This window comes from Acinonyx jubatus, chromosome D4 (assembly GCF_027475565.1).
Source record: "Acinonyx jubatus isolate Ajub_Pintada_27869175 chromosome D4, VMU_Ajub_asm_v1.0, whole genome shotgun sequence".
Taxonomy (NCBI): domain Eukaryota; kingdom Metazoa; phylum Chordata; class Mammalia; order Carnivora; family Felidae; genus Acinonyx; species Acinonyx jubatus.
Window position 1 is genome coordinate 23,427,678 of NC_069391.1, and position 17,756 is coordinate 23,445,433.

General features: G+C 41.7%; 1 protein-coding gene across 12 annotated transcripts in view; it reads right to left on the bottom strand.

The window, feature by feature from the left end:
• The window catches only part of PALM2AKAP2 (PALM2 and AKAP2 fusion), a 504,955-nt gene that overhangs the window by 79,193 nt on the left and 408,006 nt on the right, over nucleotides 1-17,756 (bottom strand). The gene's annotated exons all lie outside the window — the stretch shown is intronic.

Below are 17,756 nucleotides of genomic sequence, written 5' to 3' on the forward strand. Positions count from 1 at the left end.
TGGGATTCTCTCTCTCTTCCTCACCCCTCTCCCCTGCTTTTATATATATGTTTTATATATATATATATTATATATATAATATATATATGTTATTTATATATATATGAAAGTTATTTATATATATAAAAGTTATATATATATATATATATATATATATATATATATATATATATATAACTTCTAGGAAAACACAGAAGGATAGAAGAAGCTCTCACATATTTAGCAAGTGGTGACCAAAGACCTACTATGTGCCAGGTCTAAGCTACTACAGCATTCTTCACTATGTCTAAAAACTCAAAAGAAGGTCCCTGCGTGGCCAATATAATGAAATGCATGTCCCCCTAGCAGAAATGCACTGATTGCCTAAATCATGAGTTAATAAAGACAGACTATACATGAGCCAAATCTGGTGGCCACTGGTTCTCATAAATATGGTTTCATTGGAACACAGCCATGTCCACTGGTTTAACATACTGGCTATTTTCCCATTCCGACAGTAGAGTTGAGTAATTGCAACAGATGTGATATGCCTGAAAAGCCTAAAATATTAACTGTTTTCTCTTTACAAGAAACGTTTGCTGATGCCTGGTCTGTATCAAGACATATCTGGAAGAGAATCCTGGGGTTTATCCAACATTTGCCCAAATAGCTTTGGATTTCCGGGTACAGAGTTATGAAACAGGCAGTAGATCACAAGAAAAGAGCCATGACCTATGAGTCAGAGAACTGAGATGAAATGTCCCGCCTTGCTGTGTGCTGGCTATAACAACTGGGCAGCTCACGAACCTGAGTGTGGGCTTTCTCATCTGTCAAATGAAGAACTAACACCCAGCTTGCCTACCTCACAAGATGTGAGTGTGATTTTGGCCACGGCTAAGCACAGCCTTGGAGTGAATGGACTGTTACAATTATGAAACCTAACACCGAATTTGTGCTAAGAGCTTTCTCTGTACTATCTCATCTAGTCCTTACAGCCACCCTATTGGATAGGTACCATTATCATTCTCCTTTTACAGATAAAGGAACCAAGGTTCAGAAAGGTTAAGGGATTTGCCCATTGTCACAGATCAAGTAAGCAGTGAAGCTGAGACTTTAATCCAAGAGTGTCAGACTACAGAGCTTATGCTATTAAATACTAAGGGCACCGATTCCCTGAACTATGACCCATGATGTGGTACGTACCAAATCTATCCACTTTGTTAACCAAAGGCTTACTGGAATTGTTTCTGAGACAAGTGCCATATATGAGTCTAGTACTGGGGTGGTACAGTCTATGTGAGAACTTTACTCATCTACTAGAGGGTAAGCATTGCCCATAAGATAAACATTAAAGCTTTATCTATGCGGGAGGTGAAAGAAAGCCCCCAAACAATGGTACAGTCCATAATCTTACCTTGATGGGTTCCAGGGTCAAGTTCAAATTAATAGGTAACCCACTAGAATTGCCTTGCCTACATGACTCAGCGGGACTATCTCATGTCCCGTGTGCTTTTTAAAAAATTTTTTTCAATGTTCATTTATTTTTCAGAGACAGAGACAGAGCATGAGCAGGGGAGGGGCAGAGAAAGAGAGGGAGACACAGAATCTGAAGCAGGCTCCAGGCTCTGAGCTGTCAGCACAGAGCCTGGTGAGGTGCTTGGACTCACAAGCCGTGAGATCATGACCTGAGCCCAAGTCAGATGCTTAACTGCCTGAGCCACCCAGGTGCCCCTCCCATATGCTTCTAAATACCATGTATGCCTAAGTTGAGACCCTGCATCTCTGCTTAACAAGGCACATCTAAGAAAACTATTAGAGAAAACTTAACAATTAGTAACAACACAATATATTCCATAGCTCTTCATTTTCTATTCCTGGATTTCAAAAATGGAGCTTAATTTGGCAGCTTGTGTGATTTTTATTGTTGCCAGTTTTATACCCTTCTGTAAAGCAATTTGGAAATATGTCTCAGGAGTCTTCATACCCATGCCAATTTCCCTATTATTTTCATTTTCAGGATTCTGTTAGATCAGGAATGCTTACAAAAATATAAATAAGGGTGTTCACTGCAATATTCTTATTTATAAAGGCAAACATCTGGAAGCTACCAACCGCCCAACACAAACCATTATCTAATTTTCTAAATTTCAGTAGAATCTTTTGTAGCTATTAATAACCATGTGTAGGAAACAGACTAATCTCCATGGAGGGACACTGCCTGTACTCCTCACAAATGTCAATGTCAGGAAAGGGCAGAGGAACTTTTCCATATTAAAGGAGACTAAGGAGACACAAAATCTAAATGATCCTGGATTGGATCCTAGTTTGGGGTTTAAAAAAAAAAAACTGTGAGAAAGGGCATTTTGAAGAAAATTGGCAAAATCTGAAAATGCAGTTTATACTAGACATTATAGTAGACATTAGTTGACATTAGACCATATGTCAAATTTCCTGAATTAAAAATTTTTCTCATGACTATACAAAATAATCTGAAGGGCCATAATATCTGCGACTTGTTTTTAAATGGTTCAGGAAAAAATTGTATTAAGAATTATGTATAATATGGAATTTGTATAATATACATATATTTATAAATTCACCAATATAGATGAATATGAAGAGGGAAAGCAACCATGGAAAATGCTAACAACTGGCTAAGGGAACACAAAAATTGTTGTACTATTCCTGCAATTCTTTTCTAAGTTTAAACGTACGTTAAAATGAAGAGCTAAAAAGTACTGAAATTTTGTGACCTGGCAAAAATGCTTTGCTAGAATGAGTAAAAACATTAGGATGCAAAATGATATATTCAGCTTGATTTCTCAAGAATGGGGCCGTTTAGAGGCACGTGGGTGGCTCAGTCAAGCGTCCAACTCTTGATTTTGGCTCAGGTCATGATCTCGTGCTTTGTGAGACAGAACCCCATGTCAGGGTCTGCGCTGACAGCGTGCAGCCTGCTTGGGATTCTCTCTCCTTTCTCTCTGCCCCCCCCACCCCAAATAAATAAATAAATATTTTTTAAAAATGGAGTTTTTGGGGCGCCTGGGTGGCTCAGTCGGTTAAGCGGCCGACTTCGGCTCAGGTCATGATCTCGCGGTCGGTGAGTTCGAGCCCCGCGTCGGGCTCTGTGCTGACAGCTCAGAGCCTGGAGCCTGCTTCAGATGCTGTGTCTCCCTCTCTCTCTGACCCTCCCCCGTTCATGCTCTGTCTCTCTCTGTCTCAAAAATAAACATTAAACAACAGAAATTTGTTTAAAAAAAAATGGAGTTTTTAAAAAGTATATTAGAAAGAAAAAAGTCTGAACGTTACCAGTGGCATGTCATTTTTGAGTGGTGAGATTCCATTTGAACTTTATTTTCTTTGTATTATTTTGATGCTTCTTATGTATCTATAGTTTTATAGCAAGTATATACCATTTTATAACCAGGAAAAAATTAAATATTATAGGAAAGCTACACACTTTTATGAATCACATAAACATGCAATTCAGTCTTCAAAAACTTGTTTGTTTGTTTGTTTGTTTGTTTGCTGTAATCAAGGCCACTCTTTTTTTTTTTACACTTTTTAAAATTTTTTTCTATTTTTTATTTTTTATCTTTTAGAACAAACTGAGGGTTGATGGGGGTGGGAGGGAGGGGAGGCTGGGTGATGGGTATTGAGGAGGGCACCTTTTGGGATGAGCACTGGGTGTTGTATGGAAACCAATTTGACAATAAGCTTCATATATTGAAAAAAAATAAAAAATAAAAAACAGTCTTCAAAAACTTCTATTGTACTAGCTTAATACTCCGTATCAGAGGAACTTGAAAATAAGGCTTCTAAGCTGTAAACAGATTAAATCCTGTTTGCAGCAGTAATATCACACTGCTAAATTTCACAACATATTTGAAATTACTTTCCCTTCAAACCTCAGAAGAGCAGGGGCAGATTATAGGATGGCTGGGTGAAAAAGTCGGCACTCCATGCTTCAACTAGAATTTTCTCAAGATTGTCCAACTGACCACAGTAAACAATTGGGCCTGTTTTAAAGAACATTAAAAAAAATGCTCTAATGCTTCTAAGGCATCTCTCATAATAATGTCTTTTACCTATTTCCACTCTTAAAAATTAAAATACTACATGGTGTGTATGTATAATTTTTTTCTAAATCATTGGAGTCAGTTACAGATACAATGCCCCATTCCTAATACTTCAGTGTACATTTCCTAAAAATAAGGCTGTTTTTCTGCCTAACCACAGTAGAGTCTCAAAGTCGTGCAACTAACAATGATAGAGTCCTACCATCTAAACTACAGACTCCATTCAAATGTCAACAGTTATCCCAGTGACATTCTCACCAACAAAATCGTTCAATCTAGGGTTTCATGTAGCATTTAGTGCTCGTGTCTCTTTAGTCTTTTTTCAGTTTGGGGCACTTTGTTAGTTTTCCATGACCTTGACACTTTTAAAGATTATGTTGTCGGCTGTTTTTCAATTTGGGGTTGTCTGATATTTCCTATGGTTAGATCCAAGTTGTGCATTTTTGGAGGGAGATCACAGAAGTGACGCTGGGTTTTTCTCTCGTTCATCCTATCAAATGGTGCCCAGTGTCAATTTGTCCCATTACTGATGATGTTAACTTTGAATATTTGATTAGAGTGGTATCTGCCATGTTCCTCCACTGTAAAGTTACTATGTTCCCTCTGCAATAAATATGTATTTTGTGGAGAGATATACTAAACTATATAAATATCCTGATGGGACAATATATCAGTTAAAAGCATTATCCCAAATTGAAGTAGCAATCAATTCAGCCTCGAGGAGAAAAACTAACACATCTTCAAAACATATTTGCTATAGTTATATTTAGGAACTATAGTACCCCTAAAAAGATGTCTCACAACCTGCACAGAGAAAAGACTTTGGGTGGGGGGGAGGAATTGCCCTTAATATAGACACTGTAGTTTCAAGAGCAAATCTACTTTTATCTGCACAAGTCACAGACGTGATGACATTTGAGTGTGCAACATGTAATCCCTAGGGAAACAGTGAAAATTTTACATTATTTGCCTTCTAGTTATATCCTTGGAGCTGGCATTGAACATACAAGCTTGACTCATCTGCACTTTGTTTGCTCTTTTAACAAAAGTCTGTTAACTGAGATAAAACGACGAGCTAGTCTACCCATGGCTGAGTCTGTGGGTCATGCACAAAGTGGGTCCTTGTAGAACACCCAATAAAAGCTGTGTCAGCCAGGGCAATTCTCAGCCCAGGTCAGGAGGCTCACTTCAAGTGTCCTGGTTTAGAGGGTTTCCAGGAACTCCCATGAAAGAGCAACCTGTAGTCTTTTCACTCAAGCATTTTCTCCCAGAAGCTTTGTGTTTATCTGGAAAACACAAGACCAGCGATGACGCACTCTTGCTCAGAACACAGAATCTGGCATTAAGATGGACTTGATGATACAGGCTTCAGGCCTCTGCAATAGCGACTCATTCTGTGCTCTAGAATTGACGATGAGGTTATTACAAGAGCCAGCAGAATCAACTGCAACTTTCCTTCCTTGTACCTGGCAAGCACAATGCAGAAACCTTTCCTAAGGCAATACTTAACCGTTTGGGTTTGTTGTGTGAATTCCTAGGCCTGGGTCAAGGCTCTAAAAATAAACAGTGAGGCATTTCTACTTTTTCTCATTGCCTCAGATTTCCATTGTCTAATAAAATGTTCTCTTTAGAGACTGAAAATGGGGTTGACGTGCAAAGTTAAACAAGAAAGGAGAGGGGAAAGCCAGCTAGGTGAGCCAGGGAAGAAGGGTCATTTGGGATGTCAGATCAAGGTGGACCTGGGGCAGAACTCGGGACACAGGGGAAGTGACCTGAATGGCCTGAGAGGTGAGGGCTGGGCACAGGGAGGAGAATCAATGCATTAGTCTATGAGCTGGCTTCTCCCCAAGGTGGGTTATCTAGGCAGACTGGCTACAATGGATGGATTATGCCTCTTGGGAGTTCATAGACCTCTAGAGGGTTTATACCATATAAACCCCGCTCCCCCAAATCAGACATTACTCCTGCACCCATCGATGACTGTGTCCAAACTTCCAATCTCTCTCAAACCTATGTCTTTTCCATCCTCATCCTCCTCCCTTTCTTCAAACCCTCAGGGCCATTCCCAGACACAGGAGGATGCAGGACAAGTCATTTCTCGAAGTCTATGTTTGGTTTTACCTCCTTTTCCACCAATGACAGCGCAGGCAAATTCTATCCTCTGCACGATTCTAGAAAGACACAAGCTTAGCAGTGGCAGTTTTTCAAGACCTCTGATAGACCACTGATGGTCCTGTTCTGCTTGGCCATCTGCCAGGTGAGCCATGGAGCTGGGCCAGAGTGAGTCCACCCTCCGGAGCCCCGGTGGGCAGCATGGCTGCAGGGTATTTGGCGGGTTACTTCTGCCCCCCTGGCGTGTGCTCCACGCTCCTCCATCCTTCACGCACTGCAGGGAGCTCTGTGCTGCAATGAAGCCTGCTTCAGCGCCAGCCCCCAGGGCCACAGCTGGACACCCTCCCTGTCTCTGTGAGGTGCCACCCTGGTTGATGAGTTACTGTTTTCAAGAAGCAAGAATTCACTTGGTACATTCCCAGAACATAAGGTAAGTCTCAGATCTTGAAGGCAGCTGTGGAATCCTGCCCTCGCAGAGGAGAGGAAGACAAAGGGAGGAAGGGCGGGAAGGGAGCCAAGGGAGAGGTCACGTGAGAGGTTAGGGAAGAATAAACATGCCTCTTCCTTGTCCCCGGTGCCATGGCCATAAGGGCCCTGGGCAACTGCAACCACCTCCATTGCTATCCTCCTGAGGTCACCTGGGAAATCTAACTAAATGGTAAAAGTTGTTTAAAAAATTTTTTTTTAATGTTTTTAATGTTTATTTTTAGACACAGAGACAGAGTATGAGTGGTGTAGGGGAAGAGAAAGAGGGAGGCACAGAATCGGAAGCAGGCTCCAGACTCTGAGCTGTCAGCACTGAGCCCTACGTGGGGCTCGAACTCATGGAGTGTGAGATAATGACCTGAGCGAAGTCAGACGCTCAACCCACTGAGCCACCCAGGTGCCCCCCCCGCCCAATTTTTTTAAAAAATTATTTATTTATTTTGAGAGAGAGCACAAGTGCATGAGCTGGGGAGGAGGAGAGAGAGAGGGAGAGAGAGAATCCCGAGCCGACTCCACACTGTCAGCACAGAGCCTGATGTGGGACTGGAACCCATGAACCATGAGATCATGGCCTGAGCCCAAACCAAGAGTTGGATGCTTAACTGACTGAGCCATCTAGGTGTCCTTAAAGCAATGTTTTAAACTTACTTAGATCTGGTTTCTTAAAAGGGTATCTAAAGGCATAGTAGCTGACCCTTTCACATTATAGTTTTACTGACTATAGTATGCAGTCACTTCTGCACCTCATGGAGGCAGTGGAATTTATTCTTCCCATTTTCCTATTGCTTCTATTTCCCGTTTTCTTCTAGATCGCAAGTCTACTAAGATGCCTAGTACTAAAACTATGCAGACAAATAAAACAGATGACACCTATCTGCAGTTTTAATGAAACAAGATAAATCTTGGAAATGTATGCAGACAGACATATATTACTACCAGGCATAAGGCAATGTTGAATGAGTTAAGTTTTATATAAATGTCAGCTTTCTTTTTCTTAATCATTGAAAAGATCAAACAGAAAGGATTAGCCTATTGCTTTGGGGGGGTAGAAAATTGAACTCAATCCTATAGAAAATGATGAAGATTTAGGATTTTCTCATTTTGTCTCCCAATTCTTTCTCCCCCCACCCAATCCCAACCCCATCTGCTCATGTCAACAGTTTGCTTTTAATGAAATGTGGTTAAGTTTGTACATTTTACCGACCGGCTTAAGCAACATATTTCTCTGCGTGTAGTGTTATGTTGGTTCAGAGACAATTTTTGATAAGAAAGGCTAGAAAAATCCAATAAAATGAATTAAAAATATGAACTAATGATAACTCACCCTTGGCTGTTTCCCTACCATTTGTTCACCGTCTGCATTATCTATAATGGTGAAAAAATTGCAAATAACCAAATTTTCTACTTACAATCTTATAGATCTTGTATATTTATAAATGACTCATAGGAAGCCTAAGGTTAAGCAAGCATTTAGTTAATAGCACTGTGAGCTCCAGAACACAGGTATTTCAAGCAAACCGTAGAGATATACTTTTAACCAAAACTTACCAGCAAGAAACTATGACAGTGCCACAAATCTTGAAAATATACCCATTTTCTATGCATCGGTGAGGCAGGGCAGTTATTACACAGAAGAGTTTCTAACCTAAAAGATAATGGATCTTCAGTGAAAGAAAATAGGGCTACAGAGGACCCATGTGTGTCCAACTGAGTAGTAACAGAAAGGGAGAAAGTGAACCTAACCATGAACTGTCACCATCAAAGGGTGGAACACATCCTGAAGGACCATAAGGGGAGGTGAAGCTCAAGGAAGTAGAATGTTTTCAAGGTCAGAGAGCAGCTGTAATATTTAAGACAGTGTAAAGCCATAAGTGTGTTCCTCATTTCCTTGAGAAAAGAAAAGAGTTATTTGGGATCTAACTATAATATCTGTAAGAATTATATTTTTATCCCCTATTACAGGTAGAGTAGTTTATTTACTTAGTGGCTATCAGACTCTAAATTTTAGGTTAAGCCATATGAAATTCCCAGTATTTGATTTTAATGTATAAAAGTGGCCATTTCAGGTGGATTATACCTAATTCATTATCTCTAATGTCTAACCTTGCCAGACGGGTATTATTATTCCCAGTTACAGATGGAGAAATAGATGTAAAGAGGAAAAGTAATGTGTCCCGAGGTACCAACAGGTGCCATGTTACAACCCCGGGTCTCACAGACCCCAGAGCCAATGGTCAGGAGCTTTCCTCTCCACAGCACAGCCTGGAGTCTTCTGGGTTAGTTCAGGTAGCTGAACATGTACTTAAGGAAATACAGAGCTTAAGTCATCACATTTAGTCTATTAAGTTTTGAAACATATCTTACACCACTAGCCAGCTTATCACGTTGACCAAATTGCTCTACTACACTTATCTCAGTCTTCTGATCTGTAAAAATGAGAGGTTTGGACTAAAGGGTTGATGAGGTCCTTTTTCATTTTCTTAAGTTTGAATAATAATTACAAATATAATAAATGGAATTTTTAGTTTCTTAAAAAAATGATTACTTCAAAAATTATCATTGTTCTTTGAAAACTATCCAACCAACACAGAAAAGTTTAAACTAGAAGGAGAAAATCCTTCTAGACCCTCCCTTCTCCTCTAATTTTGGTAGCCTGTCTCCATCTGGAATTTTGCCAGATCCAAATGTGTGATATTCACTTAGCTTCTCTGAGGCTCAGTTTCTTCGTGTGCAAAATGAGTGGGTGACGTCAGCTGAGCCTCCTCCCAGAGGAAGATTAATGTGTTCAAGTAGGTTAAAGTGGCTCCACAATAGGTTTGTGTGCAAGGTTTTCTATCGCTTTGCCTGGAGTTGTGATCACACGCTTCCTTCTCTGGAATTTGCCAGGTTGGTCATCAGGTGGGAAAGCCTGCCAACCCACTTCCTCCCCAGGGTCTCACTGGTAATTAGTGAGTTACCTCCTTCAGTGAGTCAGGACCATAAATGTTGGGCATCTTTGAGCTAATCAAATGATATTTAAAAAATGGAAACAGCCAACAGATGATGATTCAACCAAAATAAAAATTCTTATAAAACCATCTCTGACTCATGTTCACATCACTCTTGATAAATCGGACCAGGCGGAAGCCGGGCAGTGTGAGTGGACAGCTGGGGGTCACTTCATTGCAGCTCTACCTTGGCCTCATTTGTCCCCTCCAGGGACACAGCGTCAGTGAGGTTAATGGACTGTTTGGAAGTTGTCATTTCCTCAGTGCCCCCCTCCGCCATCATCTCAAGGCTTTAGAGTTAAGTCAATAAGTAAATGCATGCATCATTTCATTTTGGAGCTGACAGGGGCCCAGAAGATCATCTGGTAACTTACAACCCAAGAGCATAGTTGAAAACACAAGGTTCTGCACCAAAAGAATATGGAAGGGTTTAAATTAACGACGTTAATAAGCCACATACTAAAAATGCACCTGTCTCATGATCAAAGCATATTTCTCTTCTGTTCCTGGGACAAACAAATGTTTTAACGTCAACTAAGAGGCAGTCACAAATAATATCTGTAGCTTTCAAAACACTTTACATGTCAACTCATTTGACCTGGAATGCTTGGGGGAGGGGAATTTACATTTATTTAAAACTACATAATTGAAAGTATGAAAAGAAAAACTTAAAAAAGAGAGAAAGAAAATCTGCCAGCACTTTGGATTTGTTACTGCACATAATCCTTGATAGCAACAGCTAAGCATAGGTATTATTAAACTCATTTTGCAGCTTACAAAGCTACGGCTTTGGGAGGCAGACTAGCTTGATCAAGTTATTGTGAGTTGCCCACCTTGGCAGGGCTCTTTCCCTACAACCTAGTCCTCTAAAGACTGTAAACTTTGATTTCGATGAGTCTGTGGGTTACTCTACGGCTTTAGCCAAGAAAACATTTTTCAAATCAAGTCCGGCTGACATTGAAAAACGTCAGCTTCCTTCTTATACAATGTTGTCACTTCCGCAGTGTAGGATCCCTCCTTGGTCGGCAGTCCTATACTCTGCCAACCATGGGCTAATTATTTCAGGTACCTTGCTTACCCAGAAGTGAGAGCTAGCTGCTCTCTTGTAAGAGAGCTCCAATCTTGTCCTCACTGGAGCCTGATACGCTACCAAGCCCGCTATAATACCTCTTAGTAAGTGCACCACTACCCATCTCCCTTATTTTCATGCAGTTCAGCTGACCCCTTAACAGGGGTAGGACAGAAATCTAATCAAGGAAAAAGGAAAAGAACAAAAGAGCAAAATAAGCCAAGTCAAATCTCTGGAGACTTTGTCCTATTTAACCAACCCATCACGAAAGCTTATTTGAGTAAAATGTACAACCCAAAAGGATTATACATTCCATGAAATTCTATCTGCCCCAAGTTCTGCTGATACTCAAAATTATGGCCTTACCAAAAAAAAAAAAAAAAAAAAAAAAAAGTTTGGGATGTAAACAAATACAAATCTCAACCCAACCTAGGGAAATGCTCACTTGCTAAATCCTCCCTGCTAACAGCCAGAGAAGTATTTCAACCACGGCTGGCTTGTCACTCTCAAGAGATTTTGGCAAAAAGAAAAGCATCCAAATTTGAATAGAGAAAATAAATCTCCAAGTTTTGTTTTCATTTCTGAGGACAAATATCAAAATACATTCAAAGGCAGCCCAGGATATCTTTCTTCGTCCACCCCGGCAGATCCAGCATACAAGAAATCCCTGACAAGAAGAGCTAACAGGAAGACGGCCTCCAGGAGGCATCCAGGAAGCCTAGGCACCTTGAGTTAAGCTAAGCAAACCTTCCAGGTCTGCAGTCAAGTGCAAACCACTCAGCTTTAACCAGGACTGTTGGGGAGGAGTGGGGGAAGGGGGTAGGTGGCGGCTTGGGGAGGTAGAGTCTTCATTATTACTAGTAAGCAACAATACAAAACAATATGCCAAGGAAAGTTGAGACCTTGATATTTTTTTCTCTCTCACAATATTGACTTACAGTTTAGCAACAGTTAGGGTGGAGGAGGAAATCCCTATGTTCACACCCACCCCCCTCAAATGTCTTTTTTTTCCCCTTCAGAGGGCTGTGTACAATGCATTTAAAAAAATCCATTGTTGGGGCCAGAGAGACTGAGATGTTTTTTCTCCCGGCTAATAATGGATTCAATTGCCTTGAAGTGAATGAACTCCTGGGTAGGAAATACCAAGCAGACAAACAGGAATAGAGTAAGTAATGCACCATCCAGATGATACGTGTTAGATCTACATTTGAGAACACTTAAAGGGCACTCTCTAATAGAAAAACACTTCATTCAGCAAAACTATTTAGTTTTATTTTAATTTTAAAAAGTTTTCTCAGTTATTACTAGAAAAATGAGGGTGTTTCAATACTTCAGATTAAAGTAACCTATGAAATCTTTGACAGAACCGCCATGATAGCACTATCTACATGGGCAATGTCGTGGAGACCTACAGTTACCACTGGAACCTGGCTTCCTACTCTCTCTAATCTGAGAAAGAGAATTCTCTTGTCAGTTAGATGAAGGTTATCTACTAACAGTCATTCTCCTTCCTCATTCTATATCTTCCCGCTGATAAGAAAGCCAGGCCATATTGACTTTTACGATCAACTCTCTGATAAAAACAAATGAAGAGCTTTTTCTCTATTTGATGATGAGGGTCTCCAAAATCCGTCACTGTATAGCTAAAACTACAATGCTAACCATGTTCCGGGCTCTCCGTTAAGCTCCCTACCTACATTTTCTTATTCAATCCCCTCAAGAACTCTAAGAAGAAAGTACTCTTATCCCCATTTTACATATGAGGAAACTGCTGCTTACAAAAGTCCAAAAACTCATCCAAGGCAACACGGATAACAAGTGAAAAAGCCAGGATTTGAGCTTGGGCTACCTACCTCCTCTGGAATCCGTGCTATAAAGTATACTCTCTCCCACCCATCAGTTTTGCAAATCCACACCCATGTTCTTGTGACACATCTTGAACAGATATCTCATATTCTACACTTTTTGCACTGTGATTTACTCTTTCCTGTCTGTGCTTTGACACTTGCTAGAGATAGTGAACCCCCTCAATGTAGGGATTGGGGAATTTCTTTGATCCCAGGACCTCACAGATGGGTCATATCTCTCAAAAACAATGGTGAGACAAAACATGGAAGCATCTCGGTTTCCACCGAGGGGTAAATGGATAAACAAAATGTGGCAGATACATGCAAAGGAGTATCACTTATGAATATTAATAAAGGAAAAAAGTTCTGGGGCACCTGGGTGGCTCAGTTGGTTAAGCATCCGACTCTTGGTTTCAGCTCAAGTCATGATCTCACGGTTTGTGGGTTTCAACCCACACGTCAGGATCTGCGCCGTCAGCCTGGGATTCTCTCTCTGCCTCTCTCTCTCTGCCCCTCCCCTGCTCTCTCTCTCTCAAAATAAATAAATAAACAAACTTAAAACAAAAAGGAAAGAAGTTCTGAGACATGTTACAATAATGGATGAACCTTGAAGACATGATACTAAGTGAAACAGCCAGTCAAAAAAAAGACAAATACCGAACGATTCCACTTACATGCGGTATCTAGAATAGTCAAACTAATAGAGCCAAAATGTTGAACAGTGGTTGCCAAGTGCTGGAAAGGGAGAAAAAATGGAGAGTTAGTGTTTAATGAGTAAAGAGTTTCAATTTTGCAAGACGAAAATGTTCCGTGGGTGGTGATATCACCACAATGTGAATGTACTCATTGCCACTAAATTGCACATTTAAAAAATGGTTAAGAGGATAAGTTTTATGTTATATGCATTTTACCACAGTTAACATTAAAAACAAACAAACCGGGGCAAAAAGAAGGAGCGTCCAGCACAGAACTGCCTCGACATGTTTGTTGGGGCTGGAAGTCAGCTGCCGTCTCTGCGTCAGGGAGCTGTCCCTCCACCAGGAAGTCATCCCGCTGGCGTGGCCCTGAAGTCCACTGACAAGGGTGAGCCGTTCAGGGCTGCCACCACTGTTTTCCACAGCCTTGCAACCACAGGTCACTCTCAGAACATGCCCTTTCTTTCTTTCCTTTTTTTAATTTTTGTTAACGTTTATTCATTTTTGAGAGACAGAGAAAGACAGAGGGTGAGTAGGGGAGGGGCAGAGAGAGGCGGAAACACAGAATTCGAAGCAGGCTCCAGGCTCTGAGCTGTCAGCACAGAGCCCAATGCAGGGCTTGAACCCACAAACTGGGAGATCATGACCTGAGCCGAACGCTTAACCGACTGAGCCACCCAGGCGCCCAGAACATGGCGCCTTTCTGACAACCATCACTCTAAGAAGGAGTGTCTCTGAGACCTTGCTAGGCACCTCTTCCTGTCTCAGAGGCTGGGCCTCTGTTGGGCCCAGATATCTGGAGCTCTGAATGCTAGAGGCAAGTCTGGGCATCTGTCATCTCCCTTGTCATGGAGCCACTGTGGTAAAAATAAAAAGGGGGAGAGGTAGTTTCCACCTTGGAAATATGACAAGCCAGACTTACTTTGCAAAGGAAACAATACTGAGACACCTGACACCTCGGGATTCCTATGATGACAGAGGTGTGGCACTTAAGGAGCTGCCCTCATCCCAGGGACAGAGAGCCGTCTGGACACAGCTCGGCTCATGTCCTTCTCTTCAAATCGCAGTTCACCACCCAGGCTTGTCTCACTGGGTGCTTTTTGAGGGAATGGACCACTTAGACTCATAAACACTCTCTGAGCCAGTTCACTATTGGGTGTTTAGGGCCTCTGTGTTCAAGACCTAGGCTGGTCTCAGAGGTCAGACAAGACCCAGAACTTCCCCCAAGGAAAGTGAACACATCCACTGCTGGACGATTCAACTTTACTTTTCTCCTTTGGCATTCAAAAATAGTTTCTCATGAACTTTTTATGAAGGGTGACAAATCCATTTTTTATTTCTGTCATTTGGATTTATCTTTTTACTATTTTTTAATTGGGCTTTTATTTAATTCCAGTATGTTAACATCCAGTGTTAATATTAGTTTCAGGGGTGCCTGGGTGGCTAAGTTGGTTCAGTGTCCAACTTCAGCTCAGGTCATGATCTCACAGTTGGTGGGTTCGAGCCCTTCGTCGGGCTCCGTGCTGACAGCTCAGAGCCTGGAGCCTGCTTCGGATTCTGTGTCTCCCTCTCTCTCTCTGGCCCTCTCCTGCTCATGCTCTCTCTCTCACACACACAAAAATAAACATTGAATATTTTTTTTTAGTATTAGTTTCAGGTGTACAATAGAGTGATTCAACACTTCCATACATCACCCAATGCTCATCCCAAGTGCTCTCCTTAATCCCCATCGCCTATTTCACCCATCCCCCCACCCACCTCCACTCTGGTGACCATCGGTTTATTCTCTAGAGTTCTTTTTGCAATTATCTAACGAGCCGAAGTTTATACAAAGGAAATAAAATGTCTGCATTGATGATTGTGGTAAAATATATATAACATAAAATGTACCATCTTAACTACTTCACATCACTTTCTTGTGCAGCCATCTCCGCCATCCATCCACAGAACCCTCCTCCTCTTGCAAAACTGAAACTCTACCTATTAAACACTAACTCCTCATTCTTCCTTCCCGCCAGCGCCTGGCAACCACCATTCTACTCCACGAACATTTTTGAGACCTTAATAAATGTCTTCTCTTTTTACTTCCTCCCGTCCTTAGGCAGGCAGCCAGACTTTTCACGTAAATGCTTGCTTTGGGGATCCGATGTGAAGGAGTCAAAGTTCTTCCTGGCTTTTGTAAAAAGTAAGCCATCAACAAGATTATGCAAGGCATTTTGGGAAGGGAAGGGTCCTTTCTCCCTCCACCTCTGGGTGTTTTCCTCGGCTCCCTGGAATTTCTTAGGGGAACTGGCAAGGTTTCAGAGAGCAGACTCCGGGCTCCAGGTACACAGACTGGTCAAGGATTCCTGTGGGCCCTCCGCACCTGCCCAGACTAGCAGAGAGCCTCAGACTTGGCCATGTGGACAGAAACAGAAACAGTCGAAAGCAATGTAGACACGTCCCTGGAAATCACAGCTGAAACCAGTGTGGGCAGGCATTGAGATGGCCTCCTTCCCACAACCTAGCACCTTCTAAAGCCTTAAACCTTGGATACAATCACAAGGTGGGCATGTCCCCCAAGTAACTGAGGTTATATTTTCTGTTAGCTGGACAGGTTGAGGACTTGGAGACAAAATTAAGTTAATTTATGTAAATTTTAAAATGCTGGGTTTTTTTTTTTTTTTTGGCAAGCCTTTATTTATAGACTGAGATTCAGAACTTTAACCTCAGTAAAAGGAGAGAGCTGGCTGAGCTTGTATTAAGCACTAAGAGGGCAGAATAAAGAGGGTAATGATTAAGAGACTGTCTATAAACGCCAGACGATAGGGATTCAAATCTAGCTTTGCCACCAGTGATGCGCTCTTGTTCTGTGTCTCCGTTTCTTCATCCGTAACAAAGCAAAATAATAACGGTGCCTTCCCCAACAGGATGTTATGATGGTCAAAGATGACAACACATACGTGGCACTTGAAAGAGGGCCCGACTTTCAACAAATATTCATTATCAGAAGCAACTGAAATCTACTTTGCGCTCAGAGTATCTGCTCTTACAGGAGACCCAACTCACTGAAGAAAAACAAAAATTTGAACTCTTTCAAAGTTATGCTCTTCAAAAAGAAGCTTGATCATAATTTGCGGGTGAAAACAGACCCGTGTTAAAGGTTCAAGGTTTTATTCAACTGTACATATACTGTATTATGTGTTCCTCCGATCGTAGAAAGTCTGTCCTTGGTTTGGATCCATTCTTCATAAAGCCCCAGCAATTGTTACTTTGTATTTGCCCGAGTATTTGCAGTAGTCAACTGTGTGATGATTTTTGCTAGCATTTTTCCAGGCCAATTTTGAAAGGTATCGTTTGTGGCAGAAAGAGTTCAGTGGAACTTGCGAGAGATGGCACACATGATCAAGCCCAAGAGGACCCTTGAGGAGTTGGGGAGATGTGATGAGGGTGAGAACATCTAGAGGGTGTAAGTTGGAGGGCAAAGTGGTGCCTCAGGGGACAGAGGCCTCTAAGGTTTTCTTCCTCTCATTTATATACCTTTAAGAGTGATGTTAAAGACAAAAATTAGTCCTCTTACAATTTCCCAATGATTTTCTCAAAACAATGACTAGGAATCAATTACCAGGTGTCAAATCCCCCCTTTTTGTGACAAAACTAATAATCCTCCATAGGAACTGCTCTCATGTTCTGACTCCCACTATTTCCTGGAACCCCCACCTTCCAGTTTAAAGCCCTCTGGAGCAGATCAGCTGGTCTGCTGGAAAAACACAGCCCTGGGAAGATACACTCCGCGCTGGCCAGAGGCCCAGCACTCTGGCTTCTGCCCTGGCCTCTGGATCTCAGTGCTGGGGCTGGATGTTCTGCCTAGTCCACCAGCCACTCCCCACAGCCTCCTCCACTTTTATGGCCCCACCTTTTGTTTGCAAGGAATAATAAAGGTTGTGAAAAGAGGGTACCCGGAAGTCGCAAAGAGGTTTTCTTTTCCTTGGAATGCCTTCATTATAAATCCAGTTTGGTTCTGAAGCTTATCTAGAACAATCTACTTCGTGGATAATGTGCCTGGGTGGTTCAGTCAGTTAAGCATCTGATTCTTGGTTTAGGCTCAGTTCATGATCTCAAGGTTCGTGAGTTTGAGCCCCACGTGGGGCTCTGCGCTGTCAGCGGGGAGCCTGCTTGGGATCCCGTCTCTCCCCCTCTCTCTCTGCCCCTCCCCTGCTCACTCCCTCTCTCTCAAAATAAATAAGCTAAGAAAAAAAAGTACTGGAAAATGAATTTTATAATACCAACAACGAAAGAAAGCTGGAAAACACAATAGAACCTACAAAGAACTCTGTCTTCAAATTCTAGAGCTCAAGAAAAAGTAAGTTGAATCAGAACAAAACAAGAAAGTAGGTGGAGACGTTTGTAGCAATCCTCTCAAGAGCAATCCTCTTCAAACTGAGGATGAATGACCGGGATTCTTTCCTGGATATAATTTCACTTCAAAACTTTCTTCCCCCGTAATATACATTGGGCGTGCT